General features: G+C 41.6%; 1 pseudogene; it reads left to right on the top strand.

The window, feature by feature from the left end:
- The window catches only part of LOC144762243 (solute carrier family 22 member 7-like), a 186,303-nt pseudogene that overhangs the window by 148,196 nt on the left and 23,753 nt on the right, over positions 1 to 14,354 (top strand).

Raw genomic sequence — 14,354 nt, 5'->3', positions numbered from 1 at the left:
AAGTGGCGTTGCCATAGTCAATCCTGGAAAGGACCAGCGATTGGACAACAAGTTTGAAATCTTCTGCAGGAATAAAAGGTTTAAGTTTCTTAAGGTGGAGAAGGGTGAAAAGAGCGCTTTTGGATGCATTTTTAATGTGGGGATAGGATTAAGATTCTGGTCAATACTGATGCCGAGGGATTTGACAGAATTAGAGGGGGAGAGAGGGCAGTTTAGTGCTTTGATGTCATTTAGCCAAAGTTGAATGGGAAGAGAATTATTTTTGGGGGAGAAAATTATGATTTCTCTTTTTTTGGGGTTCAGTTTGAGATGGTTCAGATGGAACCAGGTTTGAATTTATTTCAGGGTCTCATTGAGGTGAAGGATGTCTTCGTGAGATTTGATCTTGTAGTATAATTGGGTGTCGTCAGCATAGAGGTGGTAGTTGATATTAGAATGTTTGAGGATGAGGGTGAGTGGTTCCATGAACAGATTGAATAGGGTAGGGGAGAGGATGGATCCTTGAGGGACGCCGAGTGAGACAGGTTGAGGTTTAGAGAGGAAATGGATAAGCTTGATTTGTTGAGATCTATTTTGTAGGAATGAGGAGAACCATTTGTATACCGTGCCTTCCAAACCGAATTGATCTTTGAGAGTGCTGAGAAGGGTGGGGTGGTGGACGGTATCAAATGCAGCTGAGAGGTCTAGAAGGATTAGTACTGAAGATTCTCCTTTGTCAAGGGAACAATGAATGTCATCAATGATATTAAGCATAGCAGTTTCTGTACTGCATCCCTTTCTAAAGCCGGACTGGAAGACATCAAGGAGGTTGAAGGAGACGATATGTTTCTCTAGTTGTAATAGGACACATTTTTCAAGACCACCAACAGGAGGTTGGTTGGTCCCGAGAATGCAACGCTACCCACATCATTATTAGGCCCTAAGTAGTAAACTTACATGTGTAAGGATATCCACATAGATATTTTAGGAAAGAGCTAGGTACACTTTTAGGTTTGTGAATAGCATTTTGTAGTGCTTAGTAGTATTATTATACCACTATAGTACTACGAAAGGCAGGTTTGTAAGAGATCCTATGTTGTTGTAATATATGTGGCTATTAAAGTACCAAGACCCCTCAAAACTAACTGCAACTTTGCATATACCTTGTACAGCGTGGGCTTCTCTATAATCCACCCTGAGGTTGTTCAACATTTGAAAGGTTGATATTTACAGTGTTCCTTGGATACAGCAAAACTATCTGCAGTTATAAAATCTACAGCCCTCATAATCTTAACCTCACCTCATCCTCTCAATGTACCAAGACAGTTTCAATCTGGCTCAAGCGTGCTCCGACCTAATTGGACCCTTCAGTCAAGGAAGGATGAATAAGATGAAAACCTGGTTCAACCCCTACTTAAAATCAGTAATAGCCATGAATCAAAACGGTATGTAACTTTTACCCCCACCAAAATGGCTGCTTACCTGTGGGAGCTCAGACACTATCGTGCCCTGGTGTTGAAAACAAAGGGGCTGATTACGATGGCAGATGGACTTCCATCCGTCAGCCATCGTGCCGGGGCTTGGGACCTTCCACCAGTAATGCGGCTCTACCACGATTGAGATTACGGTGCCACCGCCGCTGTGGCAGTCGCATCGTGTATCTGTGACATTGCGGCCAGTGCTGCTGGCTGCAGCATCCGCTGTAATGTCCGAAATGCACTGTTTGCATTTCCCTACACTACGTGGCAGGTACCACATGGTGCCTGCAACCTGGTGTAGGGAAATAAACCCCCCCCCCCAGTGCACACCCACCTCCCTCAACACCAGGGAGGCCGCTACGGGCCCCCAAATGCAATCTCCACCAGCCTGATAATGGTGGTTACACCACATACACTGGCGCTGGTGGGTGGGCAGCATCATAATATGGCGGACAGTGCCTGCTAGGCACCGCCTCCATAGAGTTGATGCAGGGTGGGTCCGCCAGGCAATCATAATGATTGCCTGTGGGGGACCCATGGCGGACAGACTTTGCGTCCACCAGCACACTGCCCGCCATTATAATGTGGCGGGTGGAAAGGTGCCTCACAATGGCGGTGAAGCCATCACCTGCAGGCTTCCGGTGGTGGTTTCACTGCCATTGTAATGACACCCACAGTGAATAGAGTTTACTACTCTTTTTTTTAACACAAACTTTGACAGTTTCAGAGTTTGCAAGTGCAGGTTACATTGCATATTGTTCATTTTTTTATAATATAGTATAGGTATTGGACAAATGTACCTTGTAGCATTCCAAATATCTGATAGAACTTTGCGCCTTTGCAAAACATTACCAATATTAGTGTAACTGATTATGTATTTACATACAGTCATCAGGATATTTTATGTATAGGAGTAAAGTTGTTGTATTTAAATTCTGTTTTTGAGCACTCCCTCTCACAAAATCACCCCTCCTGAAAACCCTTACAACATTGCTGCTATGGTGTTATCATCTATATCCAAGGTTGCAACCAGTTGGAGTGCCACTACCGGAAAAGTCGAGGTAGGTGAGGGAAGAAGGGAGAAAGAGTGGATACGGGTAATCGGATGCACCTTTTTCCCCAAAAATATCAATCACAAGCCTAGAACACGATATAAGGATGCCTTGAATACCCTTTTAATCCTCAGGCTCCTCTGCAGATTCTAACCTAAATTGTTCTACCAATTGGGCCCACTTTATGGATAGAGTGTACTACTCTAGTAGGATTACTTCTGCAAAACTTTGATCACAGGAAGAAATTGTTTGAAGCTCAATAAGAACTTCATATACATGCCCCAATTACATCCTCCCATCACAAGCTCTCTGTGACTTCTCATTTTCACCAATAACCATCATGGACAGATACAATGGTAGAAGCAAGAATCAAATCTCAGGCTACACTTTTAAAACACATCCCAGGGCTCAGGCAGCGACCCTCAATGTCTTCTAGGCCTTTTATCCTGTCAGATCTTTTGACTGGGGGAGAATGTTTGCATTGTCAGCATTCCTTCCATTATTTGTTTGCTGTAACACTTTTCACCCTAAGTGGGATGGGTATGCCCAGGCGTGGGTCCCTTGCTCACTGTGCCACTGGATTTAAGCAAGCCTGGCTGAAGAAGGGTAACGTACCCTGAAACCGGTCCCACGATGCTTGTTTCCACTCCAGGGAGGACCTGGCCTGGCAGTTTGGTCTGGACTGTTCCCATGGGGCACCGGGTCAAGACTGATTTGCATATGGCTGGGTCCAAACTGGGGTGGTGTAGGGGGCAAAGGAACAATGGATTTAACCCAGATCGTTTGACTGGGGGAGAATGTTTGCATTGTCAGCATTCCGTTCATCATATGTTTGCTGTAACACTTTTTTCCTGTCATGTCACCACATCTTCTGGAAATAATGACAAAAAGCAGTACAAAAACAATGTCTCCAGCTGACCCATACCAGTTGTCTTTTTTCAAGGACCTACTGACATTAACGTCCATCACTAAAGTTTATCTATCCATCTTCAATACATCCTTACAAGAATGTATAGTAGTGGAAAATGTAGAAACTGCCCATACTAAAATTAACTTCAAACAATCAAAAAACACAAGATGCACTATCCTCAATAAATTCCAAGATCTTTAAATCCAACATATCCATGTCCACAGAGTATCTAAATGTATTGAATCTACTGGGATACAAATATGCTGTTGGAATACTGTTGAGAAGACAACTTTTACAGAAATGGATGCCTGCTTGAGGGTGATATCTGAATGACTCAGAACCACCTCAGGCTAAATAGACAAGACAGGAAAAAGCTATGTATCAGCCTTGTTTGCTACCTTTTCCATTGTTGTGACTGAAAGGTGTTTATCACTGTTCCTCCAACCCACTTCCTATGAAGTAAAGAATCTTGGAATGAATATGGATGCCAAGTTCTTCATGAAACATTAAACCCAAAAATGAGTTAAAACTCCTTCTCCTCTTTTGAATTGTGTCACCCTCCAAAGAATTCATCCATTAAGAGCCTTTGTCCTCTACCAGCTTTAATATACCAGTGGACTGTACCTAATGCTCGTGGTGTACATTCTGACAGACTCCAAGGCAAACAGTACTTAGAAGCCCCACGATCGCTCGTAATTGGCAAAACAATAGTTCCACTGTACATTTTTTGTACTTGCTTCCCTTATCCTGCAAGGCGACTTCCAGCCTCACTGCAGAGCATACTGGACAGTCGACAATTTGAGACCTGCATTAATGCAAGCTAAAGCGCTCAATACCACCCACCTCATTGCTCATGAGCAGAGTCTGTGCATCTGCTCACCATCCTGAAGTGCCAGAAAATGCCCACACATCCTTGGAACATTCTGCATTATTACCTAAACCTAAATCAGGCCAGTAATCTTTCAGATCCTCTTTGAAATAAACAACACTTGGCAGGGGAGCAATCCCCTATGCCAGACTCATCTTCTCTAGTCTACTACTACTTTATAAATGTACAGACTAACACCAAAACCAACAAGATGGAAAAGAAGAATTGTGAACACATCTATGGAATCACCATCTCAGGGCCACCTACACAAAGGAATTATATTCAAATTGCACTTCTATTTAAAGAAAAAAGTTAAAATACATATATATTCTTCTCTACCTACTAATGGGCATATATGATGAGTAGAATTAGACTTATGCTTCTGCTCCTGCAGAAGAACTAAAAAGATAATTACTGTACACAATGAAATATCTACAATTGCTTTCTATCTATAATATTCTTTCACACACCCTGGTGGAATCTGAACCTCAACAACTATTTGGACTATAATGTGTATTGCAACAGCTTAAAATATGCCTTTACTCTCAATTATGGAGACATTTTTGATAATGAAGACCTATCTTACTGAACTCGGAGCCCTCTGTAGAGCAAATTCTCTTGGTATGGATGATGTTTGTGGGGATTGCGTGACTCTGTTCATATAGGATTGGCCTCAGGCTTTTTACCACTGTCTGTTTTTTTGCCCTGTTAAAGCTCTAATGAATTTACTAGTACCTGGAACATGGCACATGTAAGCTGCCCTTTCACTATTTTTACATCTTATCTTTATATAAATATTTGAATAATTGGTTTGTTCTTTACCAGGAAATTGCATTCTGGAATCACTTCCCTTTCTTAATAAATGTAATATTAAAAAAATATTTTGTTTGGTGATCAGTAACACTTTTCATTGGTTAATCCTCAATGTTCCTTTCAATTATGTCTCACAGGTCCTCTCTTATCATATGCAGCATCAGATTCACCTCTTAACTCAGCTCTTCACCTGTACCTATATCCACCTATTTCATTCCTTTCTCATCTCTCTTCAGCTTTTGGGGTGCTAAGAACAACAATTGCGGTTATTGGGAAAGGATTCTCTGGAGCTGCCTTCACAGCTCTTCTGCTGTTCACTGTTGAGCTGTACCCCACTGTCCTCAGGTATGCAAAGATGTTGCTTCCAGACATTCATAGTTGGCATTATGGGGTGGGGCAACAAAACCACAACACTGTTTATTGTCCCAAAAGCAAAAACAAAGAGGTTATAGCAAGGAGGGAGGGAAGCAAAACCTCAAATTCTCTAAATTGATATTGAATGGGGCAAAATTCTGTACAGGAAATGTACAAAGTTTACTCATTTTCTTAGAATAAGAAAAGCCTTTTTTATATCACCACTGAATTACATTTGTGCCTAAACTAATCAAGAATGGATGGGTTATCTTCACCACCACTGAACAACAGGCCCTATAAGGTGCTAAAGAATTATGGTCTTGCTCTCAATGTAAGATATAAATAAGATATCCCATCCTTTGTAAATATAATGGAGGCACACATGTTATCTAAACAAAGCTGTTAATCTACACATATTAGGCAACCGGGTTAAGGCTTTTTACGTAAAATTATGAGGACAGAGGAACTCACCGTATATATGGGGCACCCTCCTTGCTAGTGATTGGAGGAAGTATTCAGGAGCTATGGAACAATAAACAATGTTCTACAAGGTACTTAATATGCAAATTACAGGGCCAGTGGATCTCCATGATTATGCACTCCTGTAAACATACCTAAATATCTTAAAATTAACCTTGCTTCATTTAAAATATATCCTGCTTTGATTTGCAATGAATTTAATTTCATAAAAACTATTGGCTCAACTGAGAATGCCTTTTTGAGTAACATGAGCCACAACAAACATGTGTGCATTAATAATAATAGGATAAAGATCATTTTTGCCATGACTTCCAGGCATGCATGTGTCAGCACAAACACAGATACTGCACATGCCTAAAGTACTGGGACCACCGTTAGATTGACTCAGTAAAGAGAAGTACAAAAATAGGAGAAAGTAGGTAAAAAAATACTAGCACAAACCCTTGATGAAGCAGGTGCTTTTCCTGCAAAGTTGTAATAATAAGGACAGTCATTTCTATGGGGGCATTAGACTAGACTATAAGACTGCATATTTATGTGTTAAAGAAAATGGAGGTTATTATCTAGTGGGTGCAATTAGTATTTAGAGATACAAACTATATAGACCTAATTCACAAAGGTAAACTTACACTTTCGGTGTACGCATAATATATTTTTGCTATTCACAAGCGAAAACTGTGGTTTTACGTCTCTTATTTTTACAGCTCCAGAGATTACTGTATCTTCTTATATTCTCCGCAGTCGCAAAGATACTACATATAAAACTACAGTCGCATTTTGTGAATTTTAAAGAAATCGTAAACTCACATCAAAAGTGTAATTCTAATTTTGTGAATAAGTCTCTATGTGTTTTCTGTGATATGACTCCCACATATTCATGACGATATACTTAATACAATGCCTGGATACTACACATAAATATGGGGTGGTTCTTCTGGATTCAATGGAAACCTGTAGAGAAATAATAACGCTCAAACAAATCTATCTCTGCCAAAGACAATGACATGAACTGCATGTCTATGTGTGTGTATCTATTTTGAGTAATGTCTCGGGGGCTCCCTATTGAAAATGGTAATTGGCCAACATGCCTGCATGTCTCTGACAGACTAATTATACAAACCATAGTATGAGATGATACCATCACAGGCAAGACTATATTTAGCAAATGTCACTGTAAAACAGAGCAATAACACTGTCTTGCCAGTAAATGAAAGAAAAATGTATTTAATTTATACTGTCTGACTACAGGAAGGTGCTCCCCCAGGTTTGTTGTACATGCAGCCATAACCCTGAAGTAGGGTAAGTTATATTAGGTCATAAAATCAAAGAATCGCATAATTTTTCAAAACACTTGCATGCCTAAGTTAGCATAGCACTTAATACTTTGACATCAATGGGCTTTCCACTATTTTGTGTGCAGTCTGTACTGTTCACGTATTAGGTGGTGCATTAAATATGTGACACGGTTTTGAGAAAAATAACATTTTTCAGAAAATTATATGCATTTCTCCTAAAAGCTCTCTGTTTTCTCAATCTACATATTTCAAATATTAGTGTGGTAGGCCTTATTCTACATATTATCACAAACTAACAAAGGACCAGAAAAGATAGCTACTGATCTGCAATCCGATGTGACCCTGATTAAGGTCTTTGACCTCATTAGGCATTAACAATAAGCCGAAACATGTTGGTCTAGAGACACATTAATTATTGTATTCGATGGACGTCCCAGAAAATCATATCACGGGTACCCAATAATAAAGATATTAACCTCTAGACTTAGCCGTAAAGTATTTCTAATAACTGGACTGTGGCTTTTGTTCAGAAAATAGAATGTATCTCAAACTCCAAAATGTGGTCCCTAGAGGTGGCACTGACCTAACTTTGGGGGAATGTACACCTATGATGTAGCATGGCACAATTAAGTGGTTGACATGTCCTTTTACAATATTTTTGTATACTTCTAGAAATTCCTAAGACCCAAGAACAAGAATAATACTATCCTACATATCTTTTTTGTGTTGATTGATATAAGCTTGGGGGCTGTAAATAGGGGTTTCTCACCTGCACTCTCCCTCAAGTGTACGAGCATAAGACCCATGGACCTATACTGCTGTGCTTGATGCAGGACCATGTGGCAAATGCATTGTCCATCACAACCTGATCTTGTTTCCCATTGATGACCAGGAGGACAGCCTTCAGAGAAGATCGAATAATGCAAAGCTCCAGAAGATTGGTGTAGAACCTCTCCCCTGCTGGGCCCCGGATCTCTCCTTCTTCCAATGACCACCTCAGACCCAGAAAGGAAGCATCCATCATTACTGTGAGCTTTGGATGGGGTAGGGTGAATGTCCTGCGGCTGGTAGGGTTGGTGTCTGATAGCCACCACCAAAGGTCCTAGGCAGCCTCTTCACAAATATAGATAATGTCTGAGAGGCAGCTCCAGTGCTGTGCAGGCAGGAGTTCCACTGCAGGGCCCACTAAGTGCCAGTGGTCATATGGGACCAGCAGGATGCACAAAGTAAAATGTTAACAAACCTCGAAACGGTCCACATTAGAATCCAGGAGTGATCCTGAAACTTTAGAATTCATAACATGAATGTCCTTGACTCATTCTAGTGTTTCGACAAAATTTTAATTGAAAAAAATCAGAGACAGAAATGTTGGAAATTTAATATCGTGATAAACCAATATCATGATACACAAATATCATTGACAAGAGTATAAACTTTTGAGGTAAGTAATATTTATGTAAATAATATGGATGTTTTTAATATATTTTTCACTAATATATTGGGTAAGAATATTATTTTTTGAATTATTAGAATGTGATTTAGTTGATATAGTCATTTTATGTGTTACTATTGTTTAAATAAACAAAATTAATTTATAAAACATAGCTTGTAATTTTAAGTGATGTGGAATTGTTTATGAGATTTTAATAGGAATTGATAGTGTTGTAGTGGGTTGTTGGGTTTGTAGGGGATAGGGTGGGAAGTTAATTAGGTCATAAATAATTAAGAATTATTGAATACATTTTATTTAATCACACCATTGATATTTATTATGTAATTTATGTAATACTGATTCATTTTCTTTATCTGTTATTACCGGACTGTTAGGTTTGCTGGGGTATTGGGTGGGAAGTTAAAGAAATTATAATGTATTGTAAAATAATTATTTAATTGATGTTTAATTATGTAATTTACAGAATGCTCATATTTTAGTTGCGAACTGCTTGGTTTATAGGGGTAAAGGGTGGGAAGGTAACTAAGTAATAATTCAATAACAAATTATTATTGATTGTTTATTTAATTGATTTTTCATTATGCAAAATATGGAAAAACATTTATTTTACTTATATTTTAGTTCCATGATGGTAGGTTTGCAAGATTATAGAGCGTTCCAAATATGTAAATTCTGGAATACATACTAAATTACATTTTATTATAGTTGTGCGATTCTGGGCTTGTAGGGGTCTAGGGTGGGAAGTTAAATAACAATTATTTAACAATTTAAAATTAACTGTTAAAGATGATTTAATTTATTTTAAATATGCTAGTTATGGAATAGATATGCAGTATGTTAGGTGTCGACTGCTAGGCTTGTATGAGGTACAGAGTGGGAAATTAATTAATTAATAACTGAATAACATGTATTTATTAATTGATACATTTTTTTAAATGAATGTGCACTATGTCATTAATTAATTGGTTTTAGTTTAGTGTTATATATATTTGATGTTTATTAATATTTTTTAAAGTTTACTACTTTTTATACATTCATAGGGTTACTCATATATGTAATGGGTTTGAAGTAAAGTATTCTTCCTACTTTTGCTTAGACTGTAGTAGGAGTAGTAAAGTTAACGTCTTCGCAAAACTTTCCCTACTGTTGCGCACTTTGGAGTGGGACTAGTACATTTCACCGTTCATCTATCCAACGCTTCCCTACTGTTGCCGAGACTGGAGTGGGAATAGTAAATGTTTTACCTCCAAGGTCCTAAACTTTCTCTACTGTTGCCCTAATAGGAGTGGGAATAGTAAATATCTCCTTTCCAAAATCCAATGCTTTCCCTACTGTAGTGTCTTGTGAGTTTGTATATCTTTTCCAGGAAAGGTTGCTGTTTGCTGCTCGTGTGCACCTAATCGCTGGTGGTGCATGGAGAGGTGCCCCCGCTGGCACCTCATTAACATGTAAAATGTCTCTTACACTCCATCAAAAAAGAACCTGCACTCGAATAACAGGACGACTTTAAACGGGTTTATTGGATAGGGCCACTCCGGACCATTGGTCTCAAATGCAAAGAAGAGACACGTTTCGGCTGTACAACAAACAGCCTTTGTTAATCTAATTCACACCATTTTGCTTGAGCATTTTATGCTTGTTTTATTAATTAACATACAAAAAATACTACATTGCTGGAAATAACATTTCATCAAAGAATGAGTAGCCTCATAATAAGTGATGCTACTGCATTTCACTAAACTGCTGCAGGAAAATTATCTCAGTAGGAAGTTCTCTAAACAAAGTAGAGTGCAATATTATCAGAGACTTTTTGATTTGGTCACCATACGGATAACTAAAGGGCATTGTAAGACTTGAATCGTGAATGTAAAATATCTTAAAACACATGTATTGTGAATGTGCATGTTCACTGGATTTGAGACACTGTGTACAATACAAGAGCCTCTTAAATGATGCATTGTTTCATGACTTTGACGCAGCGCAGGAGAAATATGTTAGCCATTTTGGGAGTACACAGAGGCAAAAGTAGATAATGCTAACACTCAATTTGTGTTAGTGTGGGCGAACAGTTAGGTTTATCAGAGGGTACTACTAAGCATTTGTTGCACTCCCAGAGGGAATAACACACACTCAAAGAATATATCTGAGACCAATTAGCAAAATTTACTTCAATATTATATACTTTTTCAGACTAAGAACTTTGTGATGCTGGATGGTCGGACCGCCGCCCAACACAGCAGCAGTCTGGGGACCGCCCCACAGGCAGGAGGCAGTCCAACCTCCCAATTACAGAGGGAACACTGGGCTGACAGATGGAAAAGTGCTCCATAACACTGCAGCTTGTGCTGTGGCCCTGGAAAAAGGCAACAGCTCAAGCTGCAGTAATATAGAGCACTTTGTGCACATTCATGCACCGTGTGCCAGGCTCCATGTGCTTGACACATGGTGTATGACTGTGCATGGGTCACTACAAGTGCCCCCAGTCCACTGAACAGTGGCCTACAGAAGATGGTGTCCCTGCTTGGGGCCCCCAAAGTCTCTTTCCATCTGTCTTCTCATGGCTGTGGGACCACCATGAAAAGGCAGTGGAAACTGACATCCTAATGACTATGGTGGTGCCTCTGCAGGCACCGCCTCCATTGTAGGGTTAAGATTCTGACCGCCATCCGAAGGGATCTTGGATCCTGTCAGAGGCGGTGGTCCAACCCCGCATCCTGTGTGGTCCTACCAGCTGCATCGTAATGCAGCAGTCAGACCAACGCCCAGTATGTCGGGTGGACCACCTCCGACATCCTGCCAGTGGTGGTCTTCCTTACATCTTAATGAGGACCTTTGTTCTACGGTAAGTACTTTTTAAGTTATGATTATTCAAAGATCACAAAATAAATAACTGTTATGCATAATTACACACAATAGAAGTCAACGGAAGAAAATAGGAAAAAGCATATCAAATCACACAGTGGGTTCTCAAAGTTCACCTTCTGGCCTGGACCAATGTTCCAGCAGTGGAAGACCAGAAGCTGCCTGGATTTGGCTGGAACCAGGGTGCTCATGTTGTTGGTAGCAGTTGTGCTAAAGAGAAGAGGGCCACCTGAAAACAGGCTGCACAGAGGGACTTAAAGGTAAGTCTGGGGGGTCCTATTCCAGGGAGGAGGTTGCAAGCATGGTACGTCAAAATGTTCCTCACGGTCAGGGGCAAGCAGGTTACAGGGACAATTCTGGATATCTGAGCCACTCACAGCTCAGGTCTCAGTGGTCTCGAAGTCCCTCAATGATGTTGTGTGGTGGATAGTTGGAGTCTGGATTGGACTAGTTCTGCCTGGTCTTTGGTGTAGGAGGTCTGGTACCTTCCGTATTGGCACAGCACAGTTCCGGTAGGTCCTGGTGTCCTCTCACTTGGCAGAGGGTGAGATCTGACCCTCCAGAGCTGTAGTAACTCTTCTGGCATGAGTGCAGTGTCAGAGTCATGGGGATAAACCTGACTTTGCGGTTCGGTGCCTGCAGGCTGCAAGGGAGTAGCTCCTCTACTCCAAAGGATGTTCTCTGCAATTGGTCGAAGGCTGGAGATTCTCCAGGGATTTTGAAAGCCTCACAGTTGCAGGACAAGACCATAATTGCTGAGTCCTGGAAGCAGGTGGCAGGGTTTGACGCCAATTTTCTGCAGCAGGTCTTTGGTTCATGGATCTTTATCCATTGCTCTTCTTAGGTCATTCAAATCTAAATTCTGGGTCCAGAAGTGCCACCTAAATACTAAGGTAGGGGCATTAAAGGAGATGACAGGCAGTAGCAAATGGGCTACCTACCGTAAGGGTTTCTACGCCCTATAATTGACTACTACCTGTGGGAAGAGGCACTTCACTAGCCCTGATAGGCTCATTTCCTATTATCTCAAGATGGAGGAATTGGGAAAGCAGTGTCAACATCATCCCTGCCCCACCCTATTTATTTATTTATTTATTTATTTTCACATTTGTAGAGCGCTCTGTTACCCGGAGGTGTCCTGGCGCTGGCTGCTAGTGCTAAGATGAGTGTGTGCGCTTAGTGGGTGAAAAGCCAGGTTTTGAGCTCTCTCCTGAACAGCATCAGGTCCTGGGATTGTCTAAGCCTGAGCGGGAGATTATTCCAGGCCTCGGCAGCCCCAAGGGAGAAGCTTCTGCCTCCCCAGCGAGCTCTTTTAGTTCTGGGGACCGTGACCAGGGCCTGTTCCCCTGATCTCAGCGTTCTTGTCGGTGTATGCCATCGGAACAGCAGTTTCATATATCTGGGGCCCATTTCATGTAGGGCTTTGAAAACTATGCATAATGCCTTAAAAACAATTCGCTTACGGACGGGTAACCAGTGTAGAGTCACCAAGTCTTGACTGATAGATGCGAATTTGGGGGTGTCGGTGATCAAGCGGGCAGCTGCGTTCTGTAGTAGTTGTAATTTATTAAGGACGCTCTGCTGGGCATTTAGCATCAGGCTGTTACAGTAGTCTAAGCGGGAGAGAGCTAGACCTGTAACAATGGTTTTCCTATGGTCCCTCTCCACATACGGAAGAATTTTTCTGATAGTTTTAAGCACATAATGCAAAGAGGAGGAGAGTGCGTTAACCTGGGGTTTAAAGGACAAGGAATTGTCCACCAAAATGCCCAGGTTTTTTACTTTGTCCACCGGGGTGGGGAGAGGGCCCATTTCATCTGGCCACCAGCTCGGGGACCAAAAGTTATCCGTGGCTCCAAAGAGCAGTACCTCTGTTTTCGAGGAATTAAGTTTAAGGCAGTTTTGTGCCATCCAGGATTCCACCTCACGCATGCAGCTTTTAAATCTGTCTGCTGTATCTTCCACATTTCCTGGTAAGAGAGACACCACAATCTGCGTGTCGTCCGCATATGCTGTGAGGTGAAAGCCAAATGAACGTATCACCGGGGCCAGGGATGCAACATAGACATTAAAAAGGGTAGGGCTAAGCGAAGACCCCTGAGGGACTCCACAAGGCAGCACAAACGGGTGGGATTCGTAATCTCCTAGGGCCACCACCTGGGTTCTGCCTTCTAGAAAGGCCTGTAGGATGTTGAGTGCCTTTCCCTGGATTCCACAGGCCCTCAACCGGTCCACCAACCTTTTGTGGTGGACCGTATCGAAGGCCGCGGAAAGATCCAGCAGGATCAGGGCCGCTCTGCCTCCTGCGTCCATCACCTGCCTGATATCCTCCACTGATTTAATCAGGGCAGATTCCGTACTGTACTCCGCCCGAAAACCGTGTTGTGAAGGATCGAGGTGGTCCCCTGTGTTTAGATAGGCGCTAAGTTGTGAATTAAGGTTGCCTTCGATGATTTTTGCGGGGAGAGGAAGTCGTGCTATCGGCCGATAATTGTTCAAATTAGTGATGTCTTGATTAGGTTTTTTTAGTAATGGCAGGATGGATGCTCGCTTCCATATGGAGGGATACTCTCCTTTCTCCAGCATCTGATTAAACAGTGGGGTAAGTCCCCTTGCAATGGCATCTGGGGCTAGTTTGGCTATGCCAGCGGGACAAGGGTCATGCGGTGAACCTGATTTTATTTTTAAAAGGCGCGTGGCCACTTCCTTTTCCGTGATGGGCTGGAATTGTTGGAGTCCGGCTGAAAGGCCTAAGGTCTTCCGACCCTCCCTCGAGGGGGAAGTCATGACTCGACTGTCTAGTGAGAAAA

This window comes from Lissotriton helveticus, chromosome 6, assembly GCF_964261635.1.
Source record: "Lissotriton helveticus chromosome 6, aLisHel1.1, whole genome shotgun sequence".
Lineage (NCBI taxonomy): Eukaryota > Metazoa > Chordata > Amphibia > Caudata > Salamandridae > Lissotriton > Lissotriton helveticus.
This window is presented reverse-complemented; position numbering and strand designations above follow the sequence as displayed.